A 27,882-nucleotide genomic window follows, 5' to 3' on the forward strand; every position below is an offset into this window, starting at 1 on the left:
CCAGCCATTGATTAAAAGGCAGATTTCTGAGCTCTGCCCCAGACCTACTAATTCAGAAAACCCAAGTGTTGGAAGCTGGGATCTCTACTTTAACAAACTAAATGATTTTTATACACACTGAAGTTTCTTACAGAAATGATTCTTATAAACAATAAAGTCAGAGAACCCCTGACTGGTCATTTTGTGTCAGGCTTCACTTCTCATTTTCCAAGTGAGAAAATCAAAGAAGAAAGATAAATTAACTGGCCAGAGTTCACTTTGAGACCCTGAAGGAGTTGAGATCTTTGAGGCTCTCAAATCTTAACTTTACAGTTTATTGTTTAAGCTCCGAGCAACATGGCCTCATTTAAAATACATTATCATTTGCTTTTAAAAGTTTGGTTCAAATTCCACCACAAGCCATTCACCCTTTTAACCCTTTGAGATTAAAACACATACAACAGAAGTACCGCAGGGGTCCCATATATCTTTAAAAAGATACCTCTATCAGGATAGAAGGGATAGCTTGGCATTCTGATAAAAGTAGAGGTGTTTATGGCCAAACCCTGAGATAGGGCTGAAAACCGAAAGCCCCTTTCCATGTGATAGGGCCTTAGTGTAAGGTATACAGCAGGCAGTTTACCTGCCTACCATTAGTGAAGATTGTGTGTCAGGAGGTCACGTCCTTTTCCATGGGTAGGGGTGTGGAGGCAACTTCTATCTGCCCAGAGAGGTCATTGGTTGAGGGCATGACGTGGGTTTCTTGGAGCTCTTCTTGTTTGTAAAGACACTCTTGGCTTCCATGCTTGGTAACGGCCTTTCAAAAGATACTAGAGTATGAGGTGGGTACATTTTTCTATTTACCTAAAGGGCTCACATTCACATCCCTCCCCCATTCTGATATTAATCCAAGTAGCTTAATTTCAAATTAACAGGGGATTTACCAGCTGAGCCACAAGGGAAGCCCAGAATTAAAAATGGAGGTACACAAATCCTCTAATGAGCATAATCAGTACCTTCACCTTTTCTCCAACATTTTATGAACATTTTCAAACATACAAAAAATGTTCAAAGAATTTTACAGTAAACACATTACCTAGATTCTACCATGAACACTCTATTTGCTCTTTGTCATATTTCTAAATATTCCACTATCCACCTTTTTTTTTTTGGAAGCATTTCAAAGTAAAGTTTCAAAGACAGTAAACTTCTCCCCCATATTTCAACATGTATAAAATCAAACTGGAGTATGTGTTTAGAGTTCCTTTTTTTCTGTATTTTGAGGTAAAGTATACATATGCACAAAACTTCAAATCTTAAGTATATCATTTGATGAGTTCTGACAAATGTATACACCTGTGTAACCAAATACCTATTAAGATACAGACTGTCCAACATTGCAGAAGCTCTTTCTCTCCTCTTTCCAGCAAACCCCATGCTTACCCAGTACCTATGGAAATCCACACCATCAGGGACTGAAATTATTATCAACACCTCTCAAATAGAATAACAGCCCAGGGCTAATCTTTTCTCAGATCACATGAACATGATATGAGAACCAAAACCGCAAACCCTGAAGAGTTTTATGCTTTTCGTACTTGATTATATCTCCGAATTTCACTTTAAAAGTTCTAAATTGAATTCAAATCTAATTTGTGACTTCTGACTGTTTCCAAGAAAACAGACAATTTGTCTATAATGTTTTATCAGGGCAAACCTCCAGGAATAGTTAGTATAGAGGAAAAGAATCATAAATGCATTTTAAAAAGAGACTAAAAATAATTCACATAGGAAATGCAATTAAGTTTAATTACATTGAATGTTAATACTCCCCCTTCAATCATAAAAACAAACGTTTGAAATATACTCTAATGAAAGGAAAAGCCCCTCATATATTACACAGCTAAAAATAATACATTTCCTTAATATTTGAATTTTTATTATTATTCTAAATCTCATACAACCCAGATTGCAAAAATTAATGATTCTGTTCATACTACTATTTTCTACTCATGTAAGCAAAAGCAGTAATGTTCTAAGGGTATTCTTAGGGTATCTGCAAACGACCCATAAACAGCAGCTTTTTTCTTATTTGTTTAATAACTGCTGTCATTCTTTTTGTAAGCAGCAATCACAAGATGTCAAACAAATTCTGCCTTGACTGTGGGTACTGATAGATGTCTCTGCTTGTTTTTAATAAAAACAAAAAAATTTTCCCTGCATTAATTACCAACACTGGAGAAGCAGGGGCATGACTGGGATGTTCACCAGCCTCTGGGCAAGCAGAGCTGCAGCACAGAAAACCACAGAGCAAGCTCACTGCCCGAACAGAATGCCGGAACACATTTTTCTTTAACTCCCTTGGGGACCCTGGGACGCAGTCTTAGATTCCCTTAAAGGGAAAAGCAAGAGCCTGCAGGGGGCAGGGCGAATCCCCGCTCATCAGTCACAGACAGCTCCTTCAGGCCTGGATCCAGGCAGTCTGTACTTCTCAATACAATGAAATGTAGGCGCCACCAGGTAACAGTAGTGGTCAGAGAGCTTGCCAGAAACCTGTAACTCAAAACTGAAAAATGAAATTAAAAGGCTACTTTGGCCAGGCAATTTCTTTCTGCAGGATGCAATAACTGCAAACTACAAAGCCAAAGGAACAGACAATTCTTTGTATGTTTTAAAATTTCTTTCTTCCTAATGTGACACAATGTCTGCCAGAAAAAACAGAAACGAATGTTTTCAAATTTGTATCTCACGACTGACCTGTACTCTTTCGGCAAAACTTCGCCCACTCTTCCTCCTTTCTTCTTTCCTTCCCGCATTGTACGGGGCTGCGGGGTGGGGGTGGGGTGGCTTATGGCAGGGAGCCCAGGCCGGCTGGCTGGCCGAGGTCTTGGGTGTATCCGGAGGGCAGGTACCAGGGGCAGGGGCGGCGGAGCAGACGCCTGACCCTGTCCTGTCAATAAACCTTAACCCCGACCTGCCAGGCCTCGAGCTGGGCTAGTCTCTGTCTAGCCTCTGTCTCTAATTGCTCTAAAAACGACTCTTCATTTAAAAGTATCTTTGTGTAAATACCCCACAGGAACTGACAGTCATCAGAATTGCCACAGAGTTATAGTTTTTTAAAGGGGTGCAAGAAAAGTCATTTTCTACCCCATGTGGAAGGACTTGGAAAACAATTTCAACTGCTGTGCAAGACAATACTCATCACTCTTTTAGCTGACTCTGCAGGCAACATCAGTTTGACTTTTAAGACTGTTTACAGTGAAATATTTGATCTTTTGATGAAGTTATTTGAAAGTAAAGATGGATACGTGATTTTCTCCACAAAACCAGCTTACTCCTGAGCACCCAAAGAGGTAAAGCTAAAGCCCAGTGCTTCTCATCCATACGATGAGGCTTCCTTATAAATTCTAAAAGGACCCAAACTTTCTATCTAAACATGAAAATCCAAAATAAAAATTAAAAAGGGGAAGTGGAGAGATAAGGAAAGAGGCTTTGGAATGAACTGTTTTTTGTTTTTTTTTTAATTAATAAAATTAAATCAGCCTTTGCAGATCAGTGTAAAACACAAACTTCTTTTTACTGCTTTGTGGCTTAATTCTGTTTCCTTTTCCTTTATAGTGGTAAAAAATTTGTATCATATAATTTACTAGGACTCCTTGAGAGCAATTCCTTAAATTATTTCTCTACTAACATGTAATAACATAATGGGAAAGACAGTTATTGTCAATTCTATAAAAGGAAACAAGACTTGAATTTTGCAAATCCCAGATTCTCTTCCAATTGGGTGCAGGTTAAATTCTGCCTTTTAAAGTATGGCTTATTTAAACAACTCAAATTAAATAAACTATTCTTTCCAGTAATTTATTACTAAGTCTTGACAAAATAAAAGAAAGTTATCCCTCTCTGTTCCATTATCCCCTCAATTTTTATCACCTTCTAAAATACTCCGAAGAATTGATGCTTTTGAACTGTGGTGCTGGAGAAGACTCTTGAGAGTCCCTTGGACTGCAAGGAGATCCAACCAGTTCATTCTGAAGGAGATCAGCCCTTTGGGTGTTCTTTGGAAGGAATGATGCTAAAGCTGAAACTCCAGTACTTTGGCCACCTCATGCAAAGAGTTGACTCATTGGAAAAGACTCTGATGCTGGGAGGGATTGGGGGCAGGAGGAGAAGGGGATGACAGAGGATGAGATGGCTGGATGGCATCACTGACTCGATGGACGTGAGTCTGAGTGAACTTTGGTAGCTGGTGATGGACAGGGAGGCCTGGCATGCTGCGATTCATGGGGTCGCAGAGTCGGACACGACTGAGCGACTGAACTGAACTGAACTGAAAATACTCTGCAATTTATTTAATATATTTATTGCCTATCAGAGCAAGCTCCTTGAGGGTAGAGATTTTTGTTTGTTTTGTTCATTGATGTGTTTCAAATAACTAGAAAAGCAGTTCATAGCAAGCCCTCAATAAACAGTCTCAGAATTAATAAAAAATTGAACAGATTAAGCAAAGGAAAGGTGGGCATGGAAGAAGACTGCCTATGCTTTTCTTTGTCTTTAATCAACTACCCAAACGCCTTTCCCCCCTCTGCAATGCCAGTTAAAATGCAAGGAGGAAAAATCTGGACATTTGAATTGAAAGATCTTAGAAACCAACTAAAACTGAGGTCTGAGTCTTCAGAATTCTCCAAGAAGCTTATTGAACATACAAAGTTCCAGACCTTGCTCTATATCTACTACAGAATCCCAATGTTCAGGCCATTTATTGCCCAGAAGGGAAAAAAAGATAAATCAATTAACCCACAGTGGTTGTTGTTTAGTTGCTCGGTGTCAGATTCTTTGAGACCCTAAAGACTGTAGCCCACCAGGCTCCTCTGTCCATGGGATTTTCTGGGCAAAAACACTGGATTGGGTTGCCAGTTCCTCCTCCAGGGGATCTTCCTGTCCAGACCCAGGGATGGAACCCACATCTCCAAACCCGAGTCTCCTGCATTGCAGGCAAATCCTTTACCACTGAGCCACCGCGGTCACAGAGAGTCCAGCATGACTGAGCAACTGAGCACACACACATGCATGCAACCCACAGATACAAAACAGCACTACAGGCACCAAAAGGACGCTGCTGGAACTATGTGTACTGAGTTTTAAAAAATGAGCATAAACATAATACCTGATGAAAACTAGTGGTGATATACGCATTTCACACAGAGAACAGTCTTTGTAAAAACCTCTAGGTGTCATGGTTTGAGGGAAGAGTGCCCATCACAAGAACAGAGATGCAGGCTGAGGGTCAAAATGTGGAGAGCTTTGTGTTCTAAAATAAGGAGTGTAAAAAACTGTGGGAAGACATTAAAGACTTGTGATTCTAAATGCATAATATAGTTTAGGACTGGGATAGCCTATACCAGAGAAGGCAATGGCACCCCACTCCAGTACTCTTGCCTGGAAAATCCCATGGATGGAGAAGTCTAGTGGGCTGCAGTCCACGGGGTCACTAAGAGTCAGACACGACTGAGCGACTTCACTTTCACTTTTCACTTTCATGCATTGGAGAAGGAAATGGCAACCCACTCCAGTGTTCTTGCCTGGAGAATCCCAGGGACGGCGGAGCCTGGTGGGCTGCTGTCTATGGGGTCGCACAGAGTTGGACATGACTGAAGCGACTTAGCAGCAGCAGCAGCAGCCTATATCTAACTCTAGAGGACAGTTAGCTCTGGAGAATGAATAGATAGATGGGTCAGCAAAGGAGTGGCAGCTGAAGCCATAGGCTGCCAACTAAGGGACCTGCCTAAGGTCACATGGCAAGTTATACCCAGAGCTGAAGTTACCACTCCTCATTCAGTCTTGTGTTCCAACTTCTGTACTACTTATAGAAATATCTCTTAAGTAAGCCTTTTATCACAGATAAAGAAAACATTTCTAATTATGTTTTATCTTATTTGTTATATCCAACAGAATAAGTTATCCTTCAAATCTTGACTGCAATTTATTAGAGTCCTTACTTTCTCATTAATTTGTCAATGGCCATGAAGACAAGTTGATCACCTTAGTGATCCATGGCATGAAAGTCCTCTTTATTTTCCAGATGCATCTATTTTCTAGTAACTTTTTTTTTTACTTTTCTGCTTTTTTATTTTAATCATTACAGTAAGTTATCTATCTCTGTTCTTAATAAGCAGACACAAGTTTACAGGACTCAATTCCATCGACTACCCTGAGTTTCATTTCAAACATCAATGGCAGTTGCACCTCTCTGATAGGGCTGTTCTTACTCAATGACGTTAGCATCATTTAGATGCTCCTTTCAACATTAGAAAAAATAAGTTATTTGTAGCTACAGTCTCAATTAAACTTCCATTTTTCACATAAACAAAGTGAATTTTCCTTGGAGTTTTAAAGACTTTCTTTTAATTACTACCTTGTCTCATTTTGGGTTAAAAGGTTTTCCCTTATATCCAAATAATGGTGCTACTCTTGGCAAGATGACTACATTTCACTCATATAGTTATTTAGTTCTTAGCCTCTACAGAATCTTGTGTATTTTCTGTGGCAGGGTATAGGAATTACTCATACTCCTGCCTTAGAAGACTTGGTAATCCACTGATGTGACAAGGTTAGTGTGAAAACTATTACCAGTATAACAGCCATGGCTCACAGTAAGTGATCGTGGAAAAAATGATCGTCTCAGCATCCATTCCAACCTCCTCCTCATTCATCTTCTGTACAGCAGAGACTCAAGAACTAAGAACTCTGTTTCCCAGACTCCCCTACATGGAGGTTCTACACCTGAATTTCACCCTACCAATTAGAAACATTCATGGGAGATTTGAAGCAGGGAATGTGATAGAGGCATCATTTCAGCTGAATCCGTCATTCTTTCTTTGGCTAGTGAGCACAATGTGGAAATGTTAGGGTTTTCTGAGCAGTGTCCTCCATTGGCTTCCTGCATTGGCTTTGTGAGTATCCAGAAGCAGTTGGAGGTGGTGGCAGCTTAACTCCCCTGGGGGCTAGTACAGAGAACTGTCCTGGATGTTGTCCCTGCATGCTCAGGGGTAGTAGAGAGGGTCAGTAAATCCCTTTGATGAAGCTAAGGCCTCAAATACAAGCAGGACTTAGCCAGATAAGAACTGGGAAGGAGCAGTTCCTGTGCAAAGGTCCTGAGGAGGAAAGGGCTTAGGGAATGAGAAACTCTGAAAGACAGGCCAGTAGACAGGAGTGGAAGGACTGGAGAGTTGGGGTACTAAGCCTTGGAGGTTAGGATTTTCATGGTTAGTGCAATGGAAAGCCAAGGAAGGGTTTTAAGGGGGAGTGAACTGATTCAATGTGCTATTTAAAATGCCACCTGAGTATAGCATGGAGATAAATTGGAAGAAGTAATTTAGTGACTTTATAATAGTCTCTCTCATCTTATGGATGTATCATAATTTAATCATCTATTTTATTAGACATTTAAGGAATTTCTAGTACTTTGCTAATATAGGTTAACACCATAATAGATATCCTTGAAACAAAATCTTTGGCAACATCTCTAGTTATTTTCTGAATACAGACTTCTCAAAGTGGAATTAAATAATTGAGTTCAAAGGTATGAAATTTGGGGGGCTTCCCTGGTGGACCAGTGGTTAAGACCGTGTGGTTCCAATGCATGGGATTCTGGTTCAATCCCTGGTCAGGGAACTAAGATTCCACATGCTACATGGCATGGTCAAAAAATTTTTTTTAATCTTTTTTTAATTTTTAAAAATAGGAAATTTTCTATTTTTAAAAAGTTTTTTTAAGGGATAAAGATTTTGATCAGTAAATATGAAAACTTACTTCACAAATGGAGAAGGCGATGGCACCCCACTCCAGGACTCTTGCCTGGAAAATCCCATGGATGAAGGAGCCTAGTGGGCTGCAGTCCATGGGGTCGCTAAGAGTCAGACACGACTGAGCGACTTCACTTTCACTTTTCACTTTCATGCATTGGAGAAGGAAACGGCAACCCACTCCAGTGTTCTTGCTTGGAGAATCCCAGGGATGGCGGAGCCTGGTGGGCTGCCATCTACGGGGTCGCACAGAGTCGGACATGACTGAAGCGACTTAGCAGCAGCAGCAGCACTTCACAAAAAGGATATCTTGCTACTTATCCAGTTAAATGATATCAACAGAAGATTATTTAAAAAGATGAAAAACTTCCATTTGTATGTAAAAAGTACTCCAATTATTTGTTTTTAAAAAATGGTAAGCACGTCATCAAAATCGGTACTGTTCAACTTCTCCATTGGGATGAGCCACATTTAAAACAATCATCACAGCCGGAATTTGGGACATCCTAAAAGAACCTCAATGTAATCTAAGCTTCTAAGGGTCCACCTATTTGTGATTTAACTTTTTTATAACAGTATTTTTGTTATAAATATATTCACAAAGCTGAAAAAAAAATGCTTTGTCAGACTGTGTTTCCCAGTGATGTGGCTGGTCAGGTTCAACGAAGCAGAGCTGTTTTGCTCTCTCCATTTTCGCTTCCAACCTCTCACAGGTGGCCTCTTTCACACGCAAATTTACCTCTTTTGTTCCTCATCTCAGCGACTGGCATGGAGAAGCACAAGCTTTCACCTCCTTACCTACTCCTTCCTACTCATTGTCTCATATACAGACCCGCCTCACACTCAAGGTCATATTTATTTTCTCTTCAGTTGACGTGATCCTTTCTCCCTCTCTCCCACACCCCTCTGCTCACTTGCATCTTTCCTCAGAATCCTCAGGCCTCCCCTCTCTCACAAGCTCCTGTCCTGGGTCCTTGTTCAGGGAAGGACTGTTGGTCAGAAAATCTGCCAAGGTGGCTGGGGGGATAATTGGGGCGAGGGTGGGGGTGCAGACGCACGGATGCTGGGCGTGAGGAGACCAGGTGGCCAGCCAGGGTTTCCCAGGCCCCCGTGGCAGGAGGGGGTGGGCCTGAACTAAAGGCTGGGGCCGCCAGAACAGGGGACAAAGGCCGAGTCCTGCTGCTCGCCAGCCGGAGCACATACACTTCAGACACCCAGAAACGCTCTGTGGCCTGGATGAGGTCTGAGAGTTGCCAGTTGGACATCCTGACCTAGACAACCAATTAAGGCATGTTCAAGGTCTGCTGAACAGAACAGTCTTCTAAACTAGGCTAAATCCCCTGTTCAGAGTTGCTGATTTTTATGCCCCTAAATTTTCCAGATTTATCATATTAATAGTAAGAATTAGAAGACAAAGCAGACAAGGGTTCTGAAAAAATCTGATGTACACTGAACATCAGAGTTAACGTACTTTTGGAAACAAACCAGGTGTCTGGTGAACACTGTGGGATCCACTAGGTATGCTTGATGAGAATCTGTGCTGGGAAGGAATTGAAGATCAAGGTCAGGAATGATTAATATGGATGCAGGAAGTCATCAACATTTAAGGACAAGCAATATGAATCTCATTAAATCTTCAATCGCTTCCTATTGCCTGAAGGAACTGGTGGTAGTCTAATGATTAAAGCAATAACATTAAAGTAGAAGACAATGTTAGAAAGTTAATCTGACCCTTATAAAAGAAGCTAGCACAAGGTACCAATCCACCTAAGAGACTTTACAAGACTCTCCTCAGCAGCTGTGATTTTTCTCTACTGGTGAATGAGACTTCCTTCTTTTTTTAATCAAGATAACTGATCACCCTTCACATGCTTCCCCATGGGCCATCGTACTGCTCTCTGTCGTGTCTCCCACTTAACTCGCTGTATCAGCAGATCACACCTCCCTCCGCCCTAGCCTTCTCCTGCTGTGTCCCTCACTCGCATTTCTGATTGCAGCACCCCTGCGCTCGCCTGGCAATGCCCTGAACAGCTGCTATTCACAGAGCATAAAGTCGGGGAGAAATGACAGAAGACAACAGAGAGGAGCTGCCTTTTGTAACATCAATTCTTAGAGGGGCTGGTTTTCAGCTGCATGCACCAGCCAGTTGGCGGGGAGTGCGGCGAGGGTGTTCTTTTCATCCATGACCTATTTCTACTTGGTCTTATAGGAAAATCATAATCTTACTGATGACAGAGACAGAGTATGTGATGCCCCAAATTCAGAATCATCACAAGGCTGAGCAGAAGGATAAACAAGTGTAATAAATAGAATCCAAATGTGAAAGACAAATGGACCTCAAAAGTTAATTCTCCTAAATTAATATTTCAGTAATTAATAAGCTTTCTCTTGGATGTAGAAGGAATTTTTAGAAATCATGGTTCTATTACTAGCAGCCCTCCTTAGGGGGGGAAAACACTTTAGAAATGCCAATTCTAACTAAACGGTGGACTGGATTGACTTTTTACTTTCTTCTTTATACTTTTTTGGTTTTTGGCCATGCCACACAGCTTGTGGGATCTTAGTTCCCCAACCAGGGATTGATTCCAGGCCACTCAGGTGAAAACACTGAGTCCTCACCACTGAACTGCCAGGGAATTCCCTCTTCTTTATATATTTTTATAGTAGCTTAATACTTCCACTATGAATACAGTTGACCATTGGACAACCTGGTTTCAAGGGTGCTGATCCTCCTCGCAGGAGAACATCTGTGAATAAATATTATCTGCGGACTGTGTAGCTCTGTGGTACCTACTATAAAAAAAAAATTCATGTATAAGTGGACTTGTGCAGTTCAAATCTGTGTGGTTCAAGAGCCAACTGTAGTTATGAAGGGCTTATTATTAAGAACTGTGTGGCAGCCAAGATGGTTGCTAACTAGTAAGTAGCAGCATCAGGATTCGAACCTAAGGAGCCTGATTTGACACCCCACGTTCTTAGCCTCTGTTTATACAGCCTTCTTTGTATTACTTTTATAATCAGAAAGTACATTTTCAAAGTCTTTTTATTCCTAGGAAAAGCACTCCCCACGTGTTCCTCACTCCTCTGGTAGAAACAGAGACACTCTCGCCACTTCCAAGGGGACATGTCCCCCTTCTCTGCTTTCCATTGCTTTCCACCTCTTTCAGGTCCTCTCTCTCTCTAGGAAGCCCCCTGCTCTCCAGGATTTCCAGCGGTCCTTATCCCTTACCATTTGCCACCCTTCCCTCTGCTTCTAAACATAGCCAGGGCCTCTATGTCAAAAACAAAATGTATGTCCACACAAAACTTGCACACCAATGTCCACAGCAGCATTATTTGCAAGAGTCAAAAACTGGATGTAACTCAGATGTCCAACAAGTAAAGGAAATGTGATACTCTACTCAATGGGATATTATTTGGCAATAAAAAAAGGGATGAAGTACTGATACATACTTTAACAGGGATAAACCTTGAAAACATTGTCCTAAGAGGCCAGTCATAGAAGACCACACATTGTGTGGCTCCACTTATTTGAAATGTCCAGAATAGAACATCTACAGAGCCAGAAAGCAGATGAGTCGTTACCTAGGGCTGGTGAGGATAGGGGGCCAGGGGAGTAACTGTTAATGGGTAAGAAGTTTGTTTCATGGCTAGGTGGTGCTAGTGGAAAAGAACTCGCCTACCAATGCAGGAGATGTAAGAGACATCCTCGATCCCTTAGGTTAGGAAGATCCCCTGGAGGAGGGCAAGGCAACCCACTCTGGTATTCTTGCCTGGAGAATCCCATGGATAGAGGAGCCTGGTGGGCTACAGTCTGCAGGGTCCCAAAGAGTTGGACACAACTGAAGTGACTTAGTTTCATTGAGTTAGACAAGGCTATGGTCCTAGTGTGATTAGATTGACTAGTTTTCTGTGAGTATGGTTTCAGTATGTCTGCCCTCTGATGTCAAAGCCTTTGACTGTGTGGATCACAATAAACTGTGGGAAATTCTGAAAGAGATGGGAATACCAGACCACCTGACCTGCCTCTTGAGAAATTTGTATGCAGGTCAGGAAGCAACAGTTAGAACTGGACATAGAACAACAGACTGGTTCCAAATAGGAAAAGGAGTACGTCAAGGCTGTAAATTGTCACCCTGCTTATTTAACTTCTATGCAGAGTACACCATGAGAAACGCTGGGCTGGAAGAAGCCCAAGCTGGAATCAAGATTGCTGGGAGAAATATCAATAACCTCAGATATGCAGATGACACCACCCTTATGGCAGAAAGTGAAGAGGAACTAAAAAGCCTCTTGATGGAAGTGAAAGAGAAGAGTGAAAAAGTTGGCTTAAAGCTCAACATTCAGAAAACTAAGATCATGGCATCCGGTCCCGTCACTTCATGGGAAATAGATGGGGAAACAGTGGAAACAGTGTCAGACTTTATTTTTTTGGGCTCCAAAATCACTGCAGATGGTGACTGCAGCCATGAAATTAAAAGACGCTTACTCCTTGGAAGGAAAGTTATGACCAATCTAGATAGCATAATTCAAAAGCCAACAAAGGTCCATCTAGTCAAGGCTATGGGTTTTCCTGTGGTCATGTATGGATGTGAGAGTTGGACTGTGAAGAAGGCTGAGCACCGAAGAATTGATGCTTTTGAACTGTGGTGTTGGAGAAGACTCTTGAGAGTCCCTTGGACTGCAAGGAGATCCAAGCAGTCCATTCTGAAGGATATCAGCCCTGGGATTTCTTTGGAAGGAACGATGCTAAAGCTGAAACTCCAGTACTTTGGTCACCTCATGCGAAGAGTTGACTCATTGGAAAAGACTGTGATGCTGGGAGGGATCGGGGGCAGGAGGAAAAGGGGGCGACAGAGGATGAGATGGCTGGATGGCATCACTCACTCAATGGACGTGACTCTGAGTGAAGTCTGGGAGTTGGTGATGGACAGGGAGGCCTGGCGTGCTGTGATTCATGGGGTCGCAAAGAGTCGGACACGACTGAGCAGCTGAACTGAAATGAACTGAACTGAAGCGACTTAGCATGCATGCAAAAGGTTTGTTTCAGGGGTGATGAAAATGTAAAATTGATGGTGGTAGTGGCTGCACAACTCTTTGAGTACACTAAATACCACTGAATTGTACACTTTAAGTAGGTGTGAATTGTATAATCTGTGAATTCAATTCAGTTCAGCCGCTCAGTCGTGTCTGACTGCCATGCCATGGACTGCAGCATGCGAGGCCTCCCTGTCCATCACCAACTCTCAGAGTTTACTCAAACTCATGTCCATCGAGTTGGTGATGTCATCCAACCATCTCATCCTCTGTCGTCCCCTTCTCCTCCTGCCTTCAATCTTTCCCAGCATCAGGGTCTTTTCCAACGAGTCAGCTCTTCACATCTGGTGGCCAAAGTATTAGAGTTTCAGCTTCAGCATCAGTCCTTCCAATGAATATTCAGGACTGATTTCCTTTAGGATAGACTGGTTAGATCTCCTTGCAGTCCAAGGGACTCTCAAGAGTCTTCTCCAACACCACAGTTCAAAAGCATCAATTCTTCAGTGCTCAGCTTTCCTTATAGCCCAACTCTCACATCTATACATGACTACTAGAAGAATCATAGCTTTGACTAGACGGACCTTTGTTGGCAAAGTAATGTCTCTGCTTTTTAATATGCTGTCTAGGTTGGTCGTAGCTTTTCTTCCAAGGAGCAAGCATCTTTTAATTTCAAAATCTGTGAATTATACCTCGACAAAGATGTTATTTTAAAAAAGAACCCAAGAATCCCCACCCTTCTCTGCAGCCACTTCCATCACTTTTCATCTCTTCTTCCACTGCTAAAATTTTGGTCTAAGTCACTATGACTTCCAAGTGGTCAATTTTACTGACCCTTACTGAGTCATCCTGAAATTTCCTCCTGAGCCTCTTTGCCTCACTAGGTTCTCTGTTTGCGCCAACTCCTTCTTTAATGCTTTGACAGCTCCTCTCCTTTTTCAGGTCCCCTTTCCAACACCCAGGTCCTGATTCCTCCTTCTCTGTACCATTTCTCTTGCATCCGTCTCTTCCTTTCCATCCTGCAGTCAACGCCCTAATTTAGGCCCCATCGCTTTGTTTCTGCCAATATCTCCCAACTGATGTGATAGTTTTCACTCATCAGTGCATTCAGGGAACCACCTGAATTAAACAGGTCAGTTTAAATTAAAGAGTGTTAAACAGAATTAAACAGTGTCAGGTTAAAACAGAGACACCATTTCACTTATTTGTCAAAAACTTTCATCAGTCTCTGCTACCTGTAAGATAAACCCTAAGCTGGCCTTCAGGGTCTCCATCATCTGGCCCTAACTTCCAATATTAATCTGACTCTCCTATAACTCTCTTCTGCAAATTCTCAGCACCAGCCAAACCCTCCATTCCAGAACCCTCTGAATAGGTCTTGACTTTCCTGTATTCACACACTTTCTCCATCACTGCTCTGCCTTACCCCCTTAGGAATGACCCTCCCCCACCACTCCACCTTTCTGCCAACCATCTTACTCATCCTTTAAGGCCCAGTTCTGTGAAGGGATCACTCCAGCCCTTAATTATCTTTCTTCTCTCTTATTCCCAGAGCACTATCATACTGGTTTGTATGTTTTTTGTGTGTTTTTTTTTTTTCCCCAAGAACTTCATTGAACAACAAATTCACTGTTTTGTTCCACTATCTTCTGCCATTTCATAGACAACTTCATAATTCTATCTTCCCCAAATTTTTTATCTTTTTGAGCAATCTTTTCCAGGTGCCCTTTACAATATTCCAGGAAGCTGAAATTTTTTCCATTAAGAGAATTTTTTTAAAGACTGAAAAAATAAAACTATCATACTGTTTTGGTTGTCATATGTATTAGGCTTCCTTCTCTAATTAAATTAAAAACCATCTGACCCAAGTTCAGAAGACCACTGCCACCGAACTTTCTCGTTCCCTCACTTCTCATCCTTGTATATCTGTTCCTTGCTCTTGCAGGAAATTCTCATCTTAGGACCACTCCTCCCCCCCCCCCACCCGCCCCATATTATCAGCCTCTTTCCTTTTTACTTTCTACAGATTATTTACTGTATAATAATGAGCCCCAAAACAAAAAAAAATAGACAAGGTCCTTGCCCTTGGGAAATATCCAGCTTAGACTAGATCTTAGGATTCACTAATTCAATCCCCCTCTTGCTAATCCCCCATTCCCCTTTTCTCTTACTCCCTAGTCCTTCCAGTGCATCCATCTGGAAAATTCCATCAATCCAACTATCTACTTTCACTCTTTTATACACACAGGATGATGCCCATTTGGAGAAAATCACACAGTGACAATGAATGGGGCCACTGCAGATGCACGGTCTCTAATTTCACTTGGATCTCAACATTGCTGGGCAATTCTTCTATTATCTGTCATTTTTTCCCTCCTATTTCCCAATCCCCTACCTCATTTCATCTCTAACCTTGGCAAAAATGTACAGAAAGAAACTGAAGTAACTGAGGGACAAGGAGCTTCTTCAATTTTCTGTCCCCTCTTCCACATGAAAACCTATCTACATGTTCATCCATCATCCCTCCAACACTAAGGGAGCAGGAGTCTGATTTCTCTCTCTCTTTTCACACACATGCCTCGGCTGTCCTGTTCAGATGGCTCCCCAATCCTGTACACGCTACTGTCAAAAGGAGCACCTCCAACTGGCTGCTCCCTAGTTCTCACCCTGCCTGCCCGCTGTATTAGAGCAGCAGAGCTCGCAGAAAGCTAAAGAGGCTCTCGCTCCACCTCTGCCTTGGGACCAGGGGCCTCCCTGTTTCTTGACTCCTTCCTCTGACCAGGGCCTCCTGGCACAGCAGGACTCAGCCTCGTCTTTACCTCCTCTGTGAAGGCGAAGGTCCCTTAGTCACTACTGGATGATCGCATTGCACCATTTGCTCACCTCTGTCTGTGTATCCTTCTTACTCTATTGCAAAATTCATTTACATGTCTGATTCCACCAAGGACTGTGAACTCATGGAAGACAAGAACTGTGTATTCCGAGGCCAGTACACTGCAAATGACATATCCCCCGCTATCTGGGTTCCTTCTCTGTCTCCACAACACCTGAGGCAAATCTCTTCTTTCTTCGTTAATCTGTGCGTTACTGCTTCATGATCAGAGAATGCAGAATGTACAATTTTTCTTCCTAGCACTTGCTAAGGTTTTTAGTGGCATAACTTACTATCCTTTGCCCTATTTCATGTATATTTGTAAAAAGAACCCTAATCAAAGTATCAAATTTAATATTAAATCAAATTTACTAATAATAACATTCTGAAATCCAACCTTATTATGTCTACTTAAATTGTCAAATTAGAGGCATGTTAAAGTTTCCTATTATGATTGTGGTTTTTATCCATTTTTCCTTTTATTTTTAACAGCTCTTGCTTTATGTATTTTAACATGTTATTTGACTCAAAGATTCATTATTAATAATTTTATTGTATCATTATTAACCAGCCACTTTTCTCTGATTCGTTCAATAAATCTTTACTGAAAGCTTATTATGTGCCAGGCATTGTTCTAGGTACTTGGGCTACACCAAGAACAAAACAAAAACTCTTTCCTGAACTTCTGTTCTAGTTGAGGAGGTAGGCAAAAAATAACATGACAAATAAGTAAGTCATATAGTGTGTTAGAAAGTGTTAAGTAGCAGGAGTAGGGCCTTACAGGACATTATAAGGACTGTGGCTTTTACTCTGAGTGAAATAGTCTGGTTTCAGCTGCACAGCAAGGCATGCGGGATCTTAGTTCCCTGACCAGGAGTCAAACCAATGCCCTCTGCATGGCGAGTATGGAGTCTTAACCACTGGACCACCAGGGAAGTCCTTAGAGGAACATTTTAAATGACCCCACTGGATATATCCATACAATCAGCAAAATACAGACTGTGGAAAGCCCCATTAGGGCAGACACATGAACCAGTTGCTTCAACAAATAAATTTCCTGAAAAAAAAAAGGGGAAAATAAACTTACTGAATAAAACAAATTGACATCCTCTTCAAGCCATGTGGCATAACTGGTACTAGAATTCATTCCTGCCTTAAACAACTAGACAAAATGTGAAGGAGCTATTTTTTTGGCACCAGCTGCTGAACAATGTAAGATAGAGAACCTTGAGGGTAAACAAACACACACAGGGAGTCCAGCTGGGTTGCAGTGTCCTGCCTGGGGAAACCATCCCAAATTTTTCATTGGGAGATGGAGCCCAAGCCAAGCACAGCACTTTGCTGTTTCATTAGAGAGCAGAGGGTTGGTTGTGAAGCAGCTGGGATTTGCGAGGCAGGGTACTGAGGGTTCTGGAAAACAGAGAGACACAGGGTCGACCGGACATTAAGGCTGCTGCAAGGCTGAGAGCGAATAGAGGTTCCAGAGTGGCAGGGCTGGAAGAAGTTGAAGTCTTAGCCCAACCAGAGTAGAAAGACCTCACTAAGGCCCACAGGCATACAACTGGAACCAGAAAGATCAGCTGAGACCTCGGGAGTAAGAACCACGCAGAAGCAGAGCACAGGTGTGCGAATTAAGACCTGTGAACCAACCCAACTCACTGTCTTTTTTTGTAAATAAATGTTAATGGAACATAAGCCATGCTCATTTGTTTACCCACTGTCTAGGCTGCCTTTGTACTATATTAGCAGACTTGATGGGACTCTTGCCTGGAAAATCCCATGGGCGGAGGGGCCTGGTGGGCTGCAGTCCATGGGGTCGCTGAGGGTCGGACATGACTGAGCAACTTCAGTTTTACTTTTCACTTTCATGCATTGGAGAAGGAAATGGCAACCCACTCCAGTGTTCTTGCCTGGAGAATCCCAGGGACGGGGGAGCCTGGTGGGCTGCCGTCTATGGGGTCGCACAGAGTCGGACACAACTGAAGCGACTTAGCAGTAGCAGCAGCAGACTTGAGTTGTTGCAATAAGAAACCACAGGGTCCACAAAAGTCTAAGATATTTACCACCTGGCCCTTTACAGAAAAACTCTGTGGAACTCTGCAAAGTCCTAGAGTAAGGGCCACACTCTAAAACTTAGAGGAAAACAAAACAGATCCACTCAACCAAAGAAGAAAACCAAGCCTGGAAGAGCAACATAATCTCCACAAGGTTATTATTCATTATGTCATATATATAATTATATATTAGATAACATATGAAGAATAGAAAAATGTGACCATGGCCAAGGAGAAAAAGCAGTCAATAAAACAGAACAGATCCTGATTTTGTCCAGATGACAGATTGACAGATAAGGACTTTAAAACAGCCATTATAAATATGTATGTACAAGTACTTAAAGGAAAAGATAGACATGAGTTGCACTGGAGAAGGAAATGGCAACGCACTCCAGTTTTCTTGCCTGGAGAATCCCAGGGACAGGGGAGCCTGGTGGGCTGCCGTCTATGGGGTCGCACAGAGTCAGACACGACTGAAGCGACTTAGCAGTAATAGCAGCAGCATCAAGGAATGTTGTTACCACATGGAGTAGTGGTCCTCTAAAGTTACTTAGCTCCCTGGGACTAAATATATGAACACAACTTTGTACATTTTATATACCATTCAGCACACAGAAATAACTTTGAAATAAGCATTTAGACAGATGGAGAGATTTGTTAGAATACACACTAGGAAACATGATGTTTGGAAACTAAATTTGTATCTCTGCATTGTTTTTAGAGCCAAAGAAACTGAACTTTGATTTCTCTTGAGGTGATATAAATAATCTATTATAGAATTCGTATTTTTTTTAAAAACTTCATTCTGCTTGTAAGCATTTAAGAATATAATTTCTAAAGTTAACTAGACCTGATTTTTTTTAAAGTATTGATTAGTTTGGGGTTTGAAAAAATTAAAAAAAAAAAAAAAAGATAGACATGAGTAAACAGCTAGGAAACCTCAACAGAGAAATGTATATGCAAAGAACCAAATGCAAATTCTAGAACTGTTAAGTACAATAGACGAAGAAACTTTTAAAGGCGCCTGGCTTTTAGAGTTACATAATGGAGAATCTACAGATGGAATTTTATATCTGAAATGTGCTTCAAAATAACCCAGCTTGGGGAAGCGAAGTGGTTGGGGAAAAAGATGAAACAAGCCTCCATAAGCTGATGACTGTTGTAACTAGGTGATGGGTATGTATGGCTTTCTCTACTTTTCTGTATGTTTAAAATTCTGCACATTCAAAAGCTAAAAAAGAAAACCAATCTTTACAAGAAAAAACTGTTTTAACTGCAAAAAAGATGATGTTCAAATGAAACTCTGCATATATATTACTCTTCTCCCATCTTTGCCAAATTCCTGGAGGCATATAGTTTCCACTCTGCATTTTCAAAGACTCCCAATGCTTGGGGAAAGTGAGCATTTCATAAGACTGTGAATATTTATTTAGATGAATTCCATTTCCCTCACCCCACCTCTCTCTCTCTCTGTGTTATACACTTTGACACACATGGGAATATCAGTATTTGATTTCACAAAATGAGACTGCATTAAAATACTCTATAACTTGTATTTTCCAAATAACATATGTTATGAATACCATTATTGTCCACAAAACAGGCCAACATCTTTTTCTGGTTAACGACTTCACTGTAAGTATCATCGAGAGTCTACATGTTCTGTACTGTGCATTATGATTCATAATTTCAACAGGAGACAGGAACTTTGTGAAAGAAAGCAATCTCAGGCAGAGGGAAGACATAGGAGCATATATGACTTGAGGGACAAGTCTGACTTTAGGGACTTTGGGGCCATGATTTGATTGTTACTTAAGCATGCTTTAATTTATGTAGTAACAAGCCATAACAGAGTTGAAAGCCATTTGTTAAAAAATATCGTATAGCAAAAATCCATCTCCGTTCTCTGGTTATCCACATAGAGTTTAAGTCACAGGAAGCTCCTTATTGATAGTATGTTCCAAATCACCCATGGGCTGCATCCAGTTCAGTTCAGTCGCTCAGTCATGTCAGACTCTTTGCGACCCCATGGACTGCAGCATGCCAGGCCTCCCTGTCCATCACCAACTCCCAGAGTTTACCCAAACCTATGTCCATCGAGTCGATGATGCCATCTAGCCATCTCATCCTCTGTCGTCCCCTTCTTCTCCTGCCCTCAATCTTTCCCAGCATCAGGGTCTTTTCAAATGAGTCAGCTCTTCACATCAGGTGGCCAAAGTATTGGAGTTTCAGCTTCAACATCAGTCCTTTCAATGAACACCCAGGACTGATCTCCTTTAGGATGGACTGGTTGGATCTCCTTGCAGTCCAAGGGACTCTCAAGAGTCTTCTCCAACACCACAGTTCAAAAGCATCAACTCTTCGGCACTCAGCTTTCTTTACAGTCCAACTCTCGCATCCATACATGACCGCTGGAAAAACCATAGCCTTGACTAGACGGACCTTTTTTGGCAAAGTAATGTCTCTGCTTTTAAATACGCTTTCCAGGTTGGTTGTAACTTTCCTTCCAAGGAGTAAGCGTCTTTTAATTTCATTGCTGCAATCACCATCTGCAGTGATTCTGGAGCCCAGAAAAATAAAGTCAGCCACTGTTTCCACTGTTTCCCAAGGATCTCAGGTCGTTGACAAAAGTTTAAAGTACCTAATTTCTGAGGTACAATAGCCCTCTGCTATCTGGAGGCTAAATTTTTGAAAAAGCACTATCATAAGAAAATTCTTAATGAAAGAAATCTATGGCCTTAGATTTCTTAAATAAACAAAAGCACTTGTAACTATTTTGCATATATGCTTAAAAAAGAATGATAAAATATTAATAGCTTTAAATGTATCTTAAACTACAGTATATGTAAGTAATTTCCAGTTACCATTTTTTCATCCTGGAAATTGTAAAGGTGTTCCTTTTCTATATTATAATTTACATAGACATTTTGCTTTGTTGCAGAGATTATGCACAGTAAAAGACATTTTCCCCTTGGATCTGGTCCCATTCAAACATTTGCTATCTTCTGTATTTGTTTGTTTGCTTTTTTCTTTTATACAGTTTAAACAAAAGCTTTGGAAAATAAAAATGTTATCTTTTCAATGTATAAAATTCAAACACATCAAGCATAAAGTAAAAATCAGTCCAATCTCACCATTTGGAAATAACTGCTATGAACACTTGGGTGAACATCATCCTAGATATCTCTTTGGGCATGTATACATAAAAGGAAGCAAAACTTGATGTAAGTAGGATTTACTGTTCTATACCCAGGTTTTTCTCCTCCATATATACCCATGAATACTTCAGTCCACAGTACATCTACATCATCTTTTTTAATGACTGCATAGCACCCCATTGCATGGGGGAACCATAATTTATTTGGTCATTCTCTTACCAAGCCATTTCAGATTCAGATTCTGGTGAATATTTCCCAATCACTATTATTATAAAGTTACCTTCTTATTCATCCATCTTGGTACACTCATCCTATCGTTCTCTCAAGATAAATTCCTAAAAGCAGAATTGTTAGCTAAAAAGTATGAGAGTTGAACTGTGAAGAAGGCTGAGCGCCGAAGAATTGATGCTTTGGAATTGTGGTGTTGGAGAAGACTCTTGAGAGTCCCTTGGACTGCAAGGAGATCCAACCAGTCCATTCTGAAGGAGATCAGCCCTGGGATTTCTTTGGAGGGAATGATGCTAAAGCTGAAACTCCAGTACTTTGGCCACCTCATGCGAAGAGCTGACTCATTGGAAAAGACTCTGATGCTGGGAGGGATTGGGGGCAGGAGGAGAAGGGGATGACAGAGGATGAGATGGCTGGATGGCATCACTGACTCGATGGACTGAGCCTGGGTGAACTCTGGGAGTTGGTGATGGACAGGGAGGCCTGGCATGCTGCGATTCATGGGGTCGCAAAGAGTCGGACACGACTGAGCGACTGATCTGATCTGATCTGATGTATACCTTACACCTTGATACACGTGGCCACACAGCCCTCTGGCAAGGCCAAACTACTTCACATACCCACCAACTGTGCCTTTCTTAGGCTTTCTGCTGGACTTACTCACAGTCTGTCCCCTCTCCTCTCGCTGGTTTCAGTTCGCTCCACAGGTTTACTTCCATAAGCTTTCTTCATGCTTACACTTCCATAAGCCTTCTATACTGCTTACACCTCAAGCGCTTCTCTTTCAGATCTCTTCCCTTCCCTTTTCCCAACCTCTTTTTCCTAATTATCTCTAATAAGTCTGACTCACAACTCAAATTCCATGGAACAAAATTCTCACAGTTGCCGAAAAAGGTGTCCAGAAGTAAAATTGCCTAAAAATAATCTTGGAGGGAGATGGAACATAAAAGGGGTGGGCAGGGAATGAAGTCACTATCTATGCCAGTCATATGACAAAAACTGACATTTTGAGATAAATTATTCTTTAGGCCTACAATATAAATTTTGTGCACAAATATTTCTACAGGAGGTTGCATTCTGAAAGGTCTTTCATTCAGTTATGAAAGTGAGTACTTACTATGCACATATATTGTACGCCACATTTGGGGAAGACAGAGATGAAGAAGATAAGATTCTTGTCTCTAAGAAGCTCCCATTCTAGCAGGAGAGATGGAGGTGTAAAATACTTTTCATATAAGTGTACATACTCTGATTCAGGGTAATAAGCGTTGTGATAAAGGCATGACCTCAGTGCTACTGAAGCAGATTGGGTTAGTTCAGCCTGGGTAGAAGCAAAGACAGCTTCAAAGGAGAGATGGCATTTAAGTGTGGCCTTGAAGGATGAATGATTTGCTGGGTGAATAAAGGACACAGCAGACAAAGCAATTAAGGAGGTACTCAATGGCAAACCTTAGCAGATATGAGTTTAGGAAAGTGGCAGGAGATGAGGCTGAAGAGGTAAACTGAGGCCAGGCTGAGATGGAGTTATCCTTTGATCCTAAGAGATTCAGACTTTAGACCAGCAATGAAGAGTTCTCGGGGCTTGTTTGTTTGTTTTTGTTTTTTTAAGTAGGGAAGCATCATAATCAGACCTGAATTCTAGAAAGACAGTTGTAGGGAAGAAGACAGACTAAAGTGGACACTAATTACAAGGGACGGTAAAGACTCGTACCCAGACCATGCAAAAAGCTGGAGGCATCCAAGAAATGGGATTTACTGACTCACTGAACATAGACGCTGAAGGCGGTGGGAAGGACCAAAAGAACTTACATGCTTATACTGAGGTAGTGCCTGGAGGGTGATGCCAGTGATGGAGATAGAGTATATAATGGAGAAGCAGAAGACATGGGGGAAAACACTCACTTCCATGTTGAACTTGTTGAACTTAAGGGACTGTGAGACATCAGGAAAAGATGCTTAACAGAGAGAGGGAGTTAAGGCCCAGTGTTCGGTTCTAGGGGGTATTCTGCTGATTTTTTTTTTAATTGTATAGATTTGGCAGTCATTTGAGGTGGGTAAACATGATTGCTGACAATCAGGAAAGGAAACAGGGATGAGGGCTTAGAACAGAATCTTAGGGAACACTAATATTTATAAACCTAGAAGTAGAAGAAAAGCCTAGTGAAAGTCCAGGAAAATCAGAGAAAAGGGGCAAGCCAGGAGAGACTGGCTCATAAAAGGCACATGAGTGTAAAAGAGAAAACATGCCTCCGTCTTTGCCTGCCCCACACTTTTCCTTCCCATACTCACTGTGCAACCTAAGAATCTCACATGGAAGCTTTGGGAGCTGGAACAAAGATTCTAATAAAGTGGGAGGTGGGAGTGAGATTAAACAAAGTTCCTGGGACCCCGTTAGGGATTCTGCACCATGATCTGGGATTTACTGCCAGTGTTAATACTAGGAACAGTTCCATCCCTAAAGGGCTTGTTACCTTCTCTCTATGTTCCAAGAGACTAATATGTCCTTTCCCCTTGCCAACGTCACTACTCATAGTTTTAATCCATCCCTTAGCTCACGACAGAAGAGAACAAGTATGGCCGTGCCTCAGGGCTCAAGGCCCTTATGCCCTTCTTAAGCAGTTAAAAAGTCTCTTCTTCCCATTTTCCAGGAGGGAAATGTGCACACAGCTGCTGATGATAAATACTGGCCCAAAGACTTAGAGTGGATTAATTTACATCAATCTAAAGGGGTTAAGGTCTGGGGAGGCCTTACAAATAGCTGTGAAAAGAAGAGAAGTGGAAAGCAAAGGAGAAAAGGAAAGATATAAGCATCTGAATGCAGAGTTCCAAAGAATAGCAAGGAGAAATAAGAAAGCCTTCCTCAGCGATCAATGCAAAGAAATAGAGGAAAACAACAGAATGGGAAAGACTAGGGATCTCGTCAAGAAAATTAGAGATACCAAGGGAACATTTCATGCAAAGATGGGCTCGATAAAGAACAGAAATGGTATGGACCTAACAGAAGCAGAAGATATTAAGAAGAGGTGGCAAGAATACACAGAAGAATTGTACAAAAAAGAGCTTCACGACCAAGATAATCACGATGGTGTGATCACTGACCTAGAGCCAGACATCCTGGAATGTGAAGTCAAGTGGGCCTTAGAAAGCATCACTACGAACAAAGCGAGTGGAGGTGATGGCATTCCAGTGGAGCTATTTCAACTCCTAAAAGATGATGCTGTGAAAGTGCTGCACTCAATATGCCAGCAAATTTGGAAAACTCAGCAGTGGCCACAGGACTGGAAAAGGTCAGTTTTCATTCCAATCCCAAAGAAAGGCAAGGCCAAAGAATGCTCAAACTACCGCACAATTGCACTCATCTCACACGCTAGTAAGGTAATGCTCAAAATTCTCCAAGCCAGGCTTCAGCAATACATGAACTGTGAACTTCCTGATGTTGAAGCTGGTTTTAGAAAAGGCAGAGGAACCAGAGATCAAATTGCCAACATCCACTGGATCATGGAAAAAGCAAGAGAGTTCCAGAAAAACATCTATTTCTGCTTTATTGACTATGCCAAAGCCTTTGACAGTGTGGATCACAATAAACTGTGGAAAATTCTGAAAGAGATGAGAATACCAGACCACCTGACCTGCCTCTTGAGAAACCTATAAGCAGGTCAGGGAGCAATAGTTAGAACTGGACATAAAACAACAGACTGGTTCCAAATAGGAAAAGGAGTACGTCAAGGCAGTATATTGTCACCCTGATTATTTAACTTATATGCAGAGTACATCATGAGAAACGCTGGGCTGGAAGAAGCACAAGCTGGAATTAAGATTGCTGGGAGAAATATCAATAACCTCAGATATGCAGATGACACCACCCTTATGGCAGAAAGTGAAGAGGAACTCAAAAGCCTCTTGATGAAAGTGAAAGTGGAGAGTGAAAAAGTTGGCTTAAAGCTCAACATTCAGAAAACTAAGATCATGGCATCTTAGACCATGGCATGGTCCCATCACTTCATGGGAAATAGATGGGGAAACACTGGAAACAGTGTCAGACTTTATTTTTTTGGGCTCCAAAATCACTGCAGATGGTGACTGCAGCCATGAAATTAAAAGACGCTTACTCCTTAGAAGGAAAGTTATGACCAACCTAGATAGCATATTCAAAAGCAGAGACATTACTTTGCCAACAAAGATCTGTCTAGTCAAGGCTATGGTTTTTCCAGTGGTCATGTATGGATGTGAGAGTTGGACTGTAAAGAAAGCTGAGTGCCAAAGAATTGATGCTTTTGAACTGTGGTGTTGGAGAAGACTCTTGCGAATCCCTTGGACTGCAAGGAGGTCCAATCAGTCCATTCTAAAGGAGATCAGTCCTGGGATTTCTTTGGAAGAAATGATGATAAAGCTAAAACTCCAATATTTTGGCCACCTCATGTGAAGAATTGACTCATTGGAAAAGACTCTGATGCTGGGAGGGATTGGAGGCAGGAGGAGAAGGGGACAACAGAGGATGAGATGGCTGGATGGCATCACTGACTCAATAGACATGAGTTTGGGTGAACTCCGGGAGTTGGTGATGGACAGGGAGGCCTGGTGTGCTGCGATTCATGGGGTCTCAAAGAGTCGGACATGACTGAGCGACTGAACTGAACTGAAAGGTGAAAAGGAGAAAGAAAGAGGAGAGAGGACTCAATAAATTTACCCTTCATTTTCAACCCTGAAGGGTGGAGAGTAGGTAGTACAAGACAACCTGTCTGCAACATAAAACTAGTTATGAATAGTCCATAAAGGGGGCTTTCCCCATCACCAGACTTCTTCCTGATGACGTATTTTCCCTCCCTCTTCTAATCAGAAGATCCTCCACTTCGAGTCAGAAGATAACCCTCGTGGAGTGTAATGGGAAGCATTACTACAGCTTTTTCTATAAGAGCTTTTTCCAAGATTGTCTGAACCATCATTTGTCAAAATCATAAGCGAGAAAAATGATGAATATCTTGTTTCTATAATCCACAAAGATTCTATACACATGCATACATATATGTGTATGCATTTAATACATGTGTGTGCATGTGTGTGTTCTGGCTCTTCCTCTACCTTGACTATCTGCCCAGATCCTCTTCACCATTACCTGCAGTTCCTAAAAAAGGTCTAAACACCATTAGTTCTTGTCAAAAGAGGAAACAAAAAGTAACTTGATGAATAAATAGTTTGGATTGGAGCCCAGATCTTAAGAGGTGTAAATTGGTGCACTTTTCACAAGGCTGTTCTTTCACATAGGTTTCCACTCTCCCATCCAACCCGTCCAAATTACTTCCTACATCACCGACCCTTTACACATCTCTCACCTCAAATCTCCCCGAGGTTCCTCACTCCACTAACACACAAAAAAACAGGTCTATCCTCCTACCAACCTCCTTCTTCTCTAAAAACATCTTTCTCTTTACTTTTCACACACACTCATCATATTTGTCCTGTCTCTGATTTTCTACTTTGCACACTGATTTCTGTGAAGAGACCATGCCATGCAGGACAGAGGAATGAACCCTTAAAAAAAATCAGAGTTATATTCAAATGCCCATTTTGCCTCTTACAATCTGTGCAATCATGGTCTTATTACTTAACCTCTTTGTCTCGCTTTTCTCATCAGCAAACATAATAATGCCGAACTCATTGAGTTTTAAAAGGCAATTAGCACGACTTCCTTGGTGGTTCTGTAGTTAAGACTCCCAGTGCCAGGGACTGGAGTTCCCCTCCTCTCCGCCCCCGGTCCAGAAACTAATATCCCACGTGTGGCACCCCGCCCCCGCTCAAAAAAAGTAGTTAGCACATGTAAGATGCTTAACACGGTATTACGTATTAATACATAAAAGGCACTTAAAAATGGTAGCTATTTGCCGTGAAAGTAGTATTTGCCTCACAAGACTGTTGTTCCTACATACCTGACACCTAAAGTGTTCTTAAAAATATTTTAATTCCCTTCCTCCCCCAGTTTTGAAAAAACTTTCCAATTCTTTCCAACAAAGATTCAGAAACCAGTTCAAATCCAACACAGATTCATCTGCAAAACTATTTGCACATTTACTAAAATTTCACCACTTACACAAGGGCTTCCCTTGTGGCTCACTCAGTAAAGTATCCGCCCGCAGTGCAGGAGACCCAGGTTCGATCCCTGGATCGGAAAGGTCCCCTGGAGAAGGACATGGCAACGCAGTCCAGTATTCTTGCCTGGAGAATCCCTCAAACAGAGGAGCCTGGCGCGCTAAAGTCAATGGGGTCGCCCAGAGTCGGACATGACTGAGCGACTAAACCACCACCCAAGAATAATAGAATGACACCTATTTAAAGCTAAACAGACATAGTTTCTCCTCTTCTTAAGACAGTGGAAGAGAATAATCACATTTTGCAAGCTGCCCCAAAGACGTGTTGGATAATGCCAATAGATACAAGTTGCATTCTCTGCGGCAACTGAGTGTCGAGAAGCATTTCCGTTACTGTAGGTTCATCGCTCTGCAGCCGGAATAAATAAGTTTGCTGCACCAATCACACAGCTGACGTGGGCGAAGAAAACTTCAGATAATGTCCCATAAATCTCAATGAGGGACTGCAAATAGATGCCACGCCGTGACGTGATCTAAGCAAGTGACGAACACACGCGGATCTGTTTCTGTGACAAGTGGTAACGTGTGCCTGCATATGTCCGCAGGACTGAAAGCACAATCTGGTACGCCGAGATGTCTGATCGCGGACGTGTATCCCTTTGAACCCGA

The 27,882-nt window shown here is 41.7% G+C and overlaps 1 protein-coding gene across 1 annotated transcript in view; it reads right to left on the reverse strand.

Annotated features, from left to right (window-relative positions):
- The window catches only part of METAP1D (methionyl aminopeptidase type 1D, mitochondrial), a 76,892-nt gene that overhangs the window by 48,774 nt on the left and 236 nt on the right, over positions 1-27,882 (reverse strand). The gene's annotated exons all lie outside the window — the stretch shown is intronic.

Source organism: Bos indicus x Bos taurus, chromosome 2 (assembly GCF_003369695.1).
Source record: "Bos indicus x Bos taurus breed Angus x Brahman F1 hybrid chromosome 2, Bos_hybrid_MaternalHap_v2.0, whole genome shotgun sequence".
Classification (NCBI taxonomy): domain Eukaryota; kingdom Metazoa; phylum Chordata; class Mammalia; order Artiodactyla; family Bovidae; genus Bos; species Bos indicus x Bos taurus.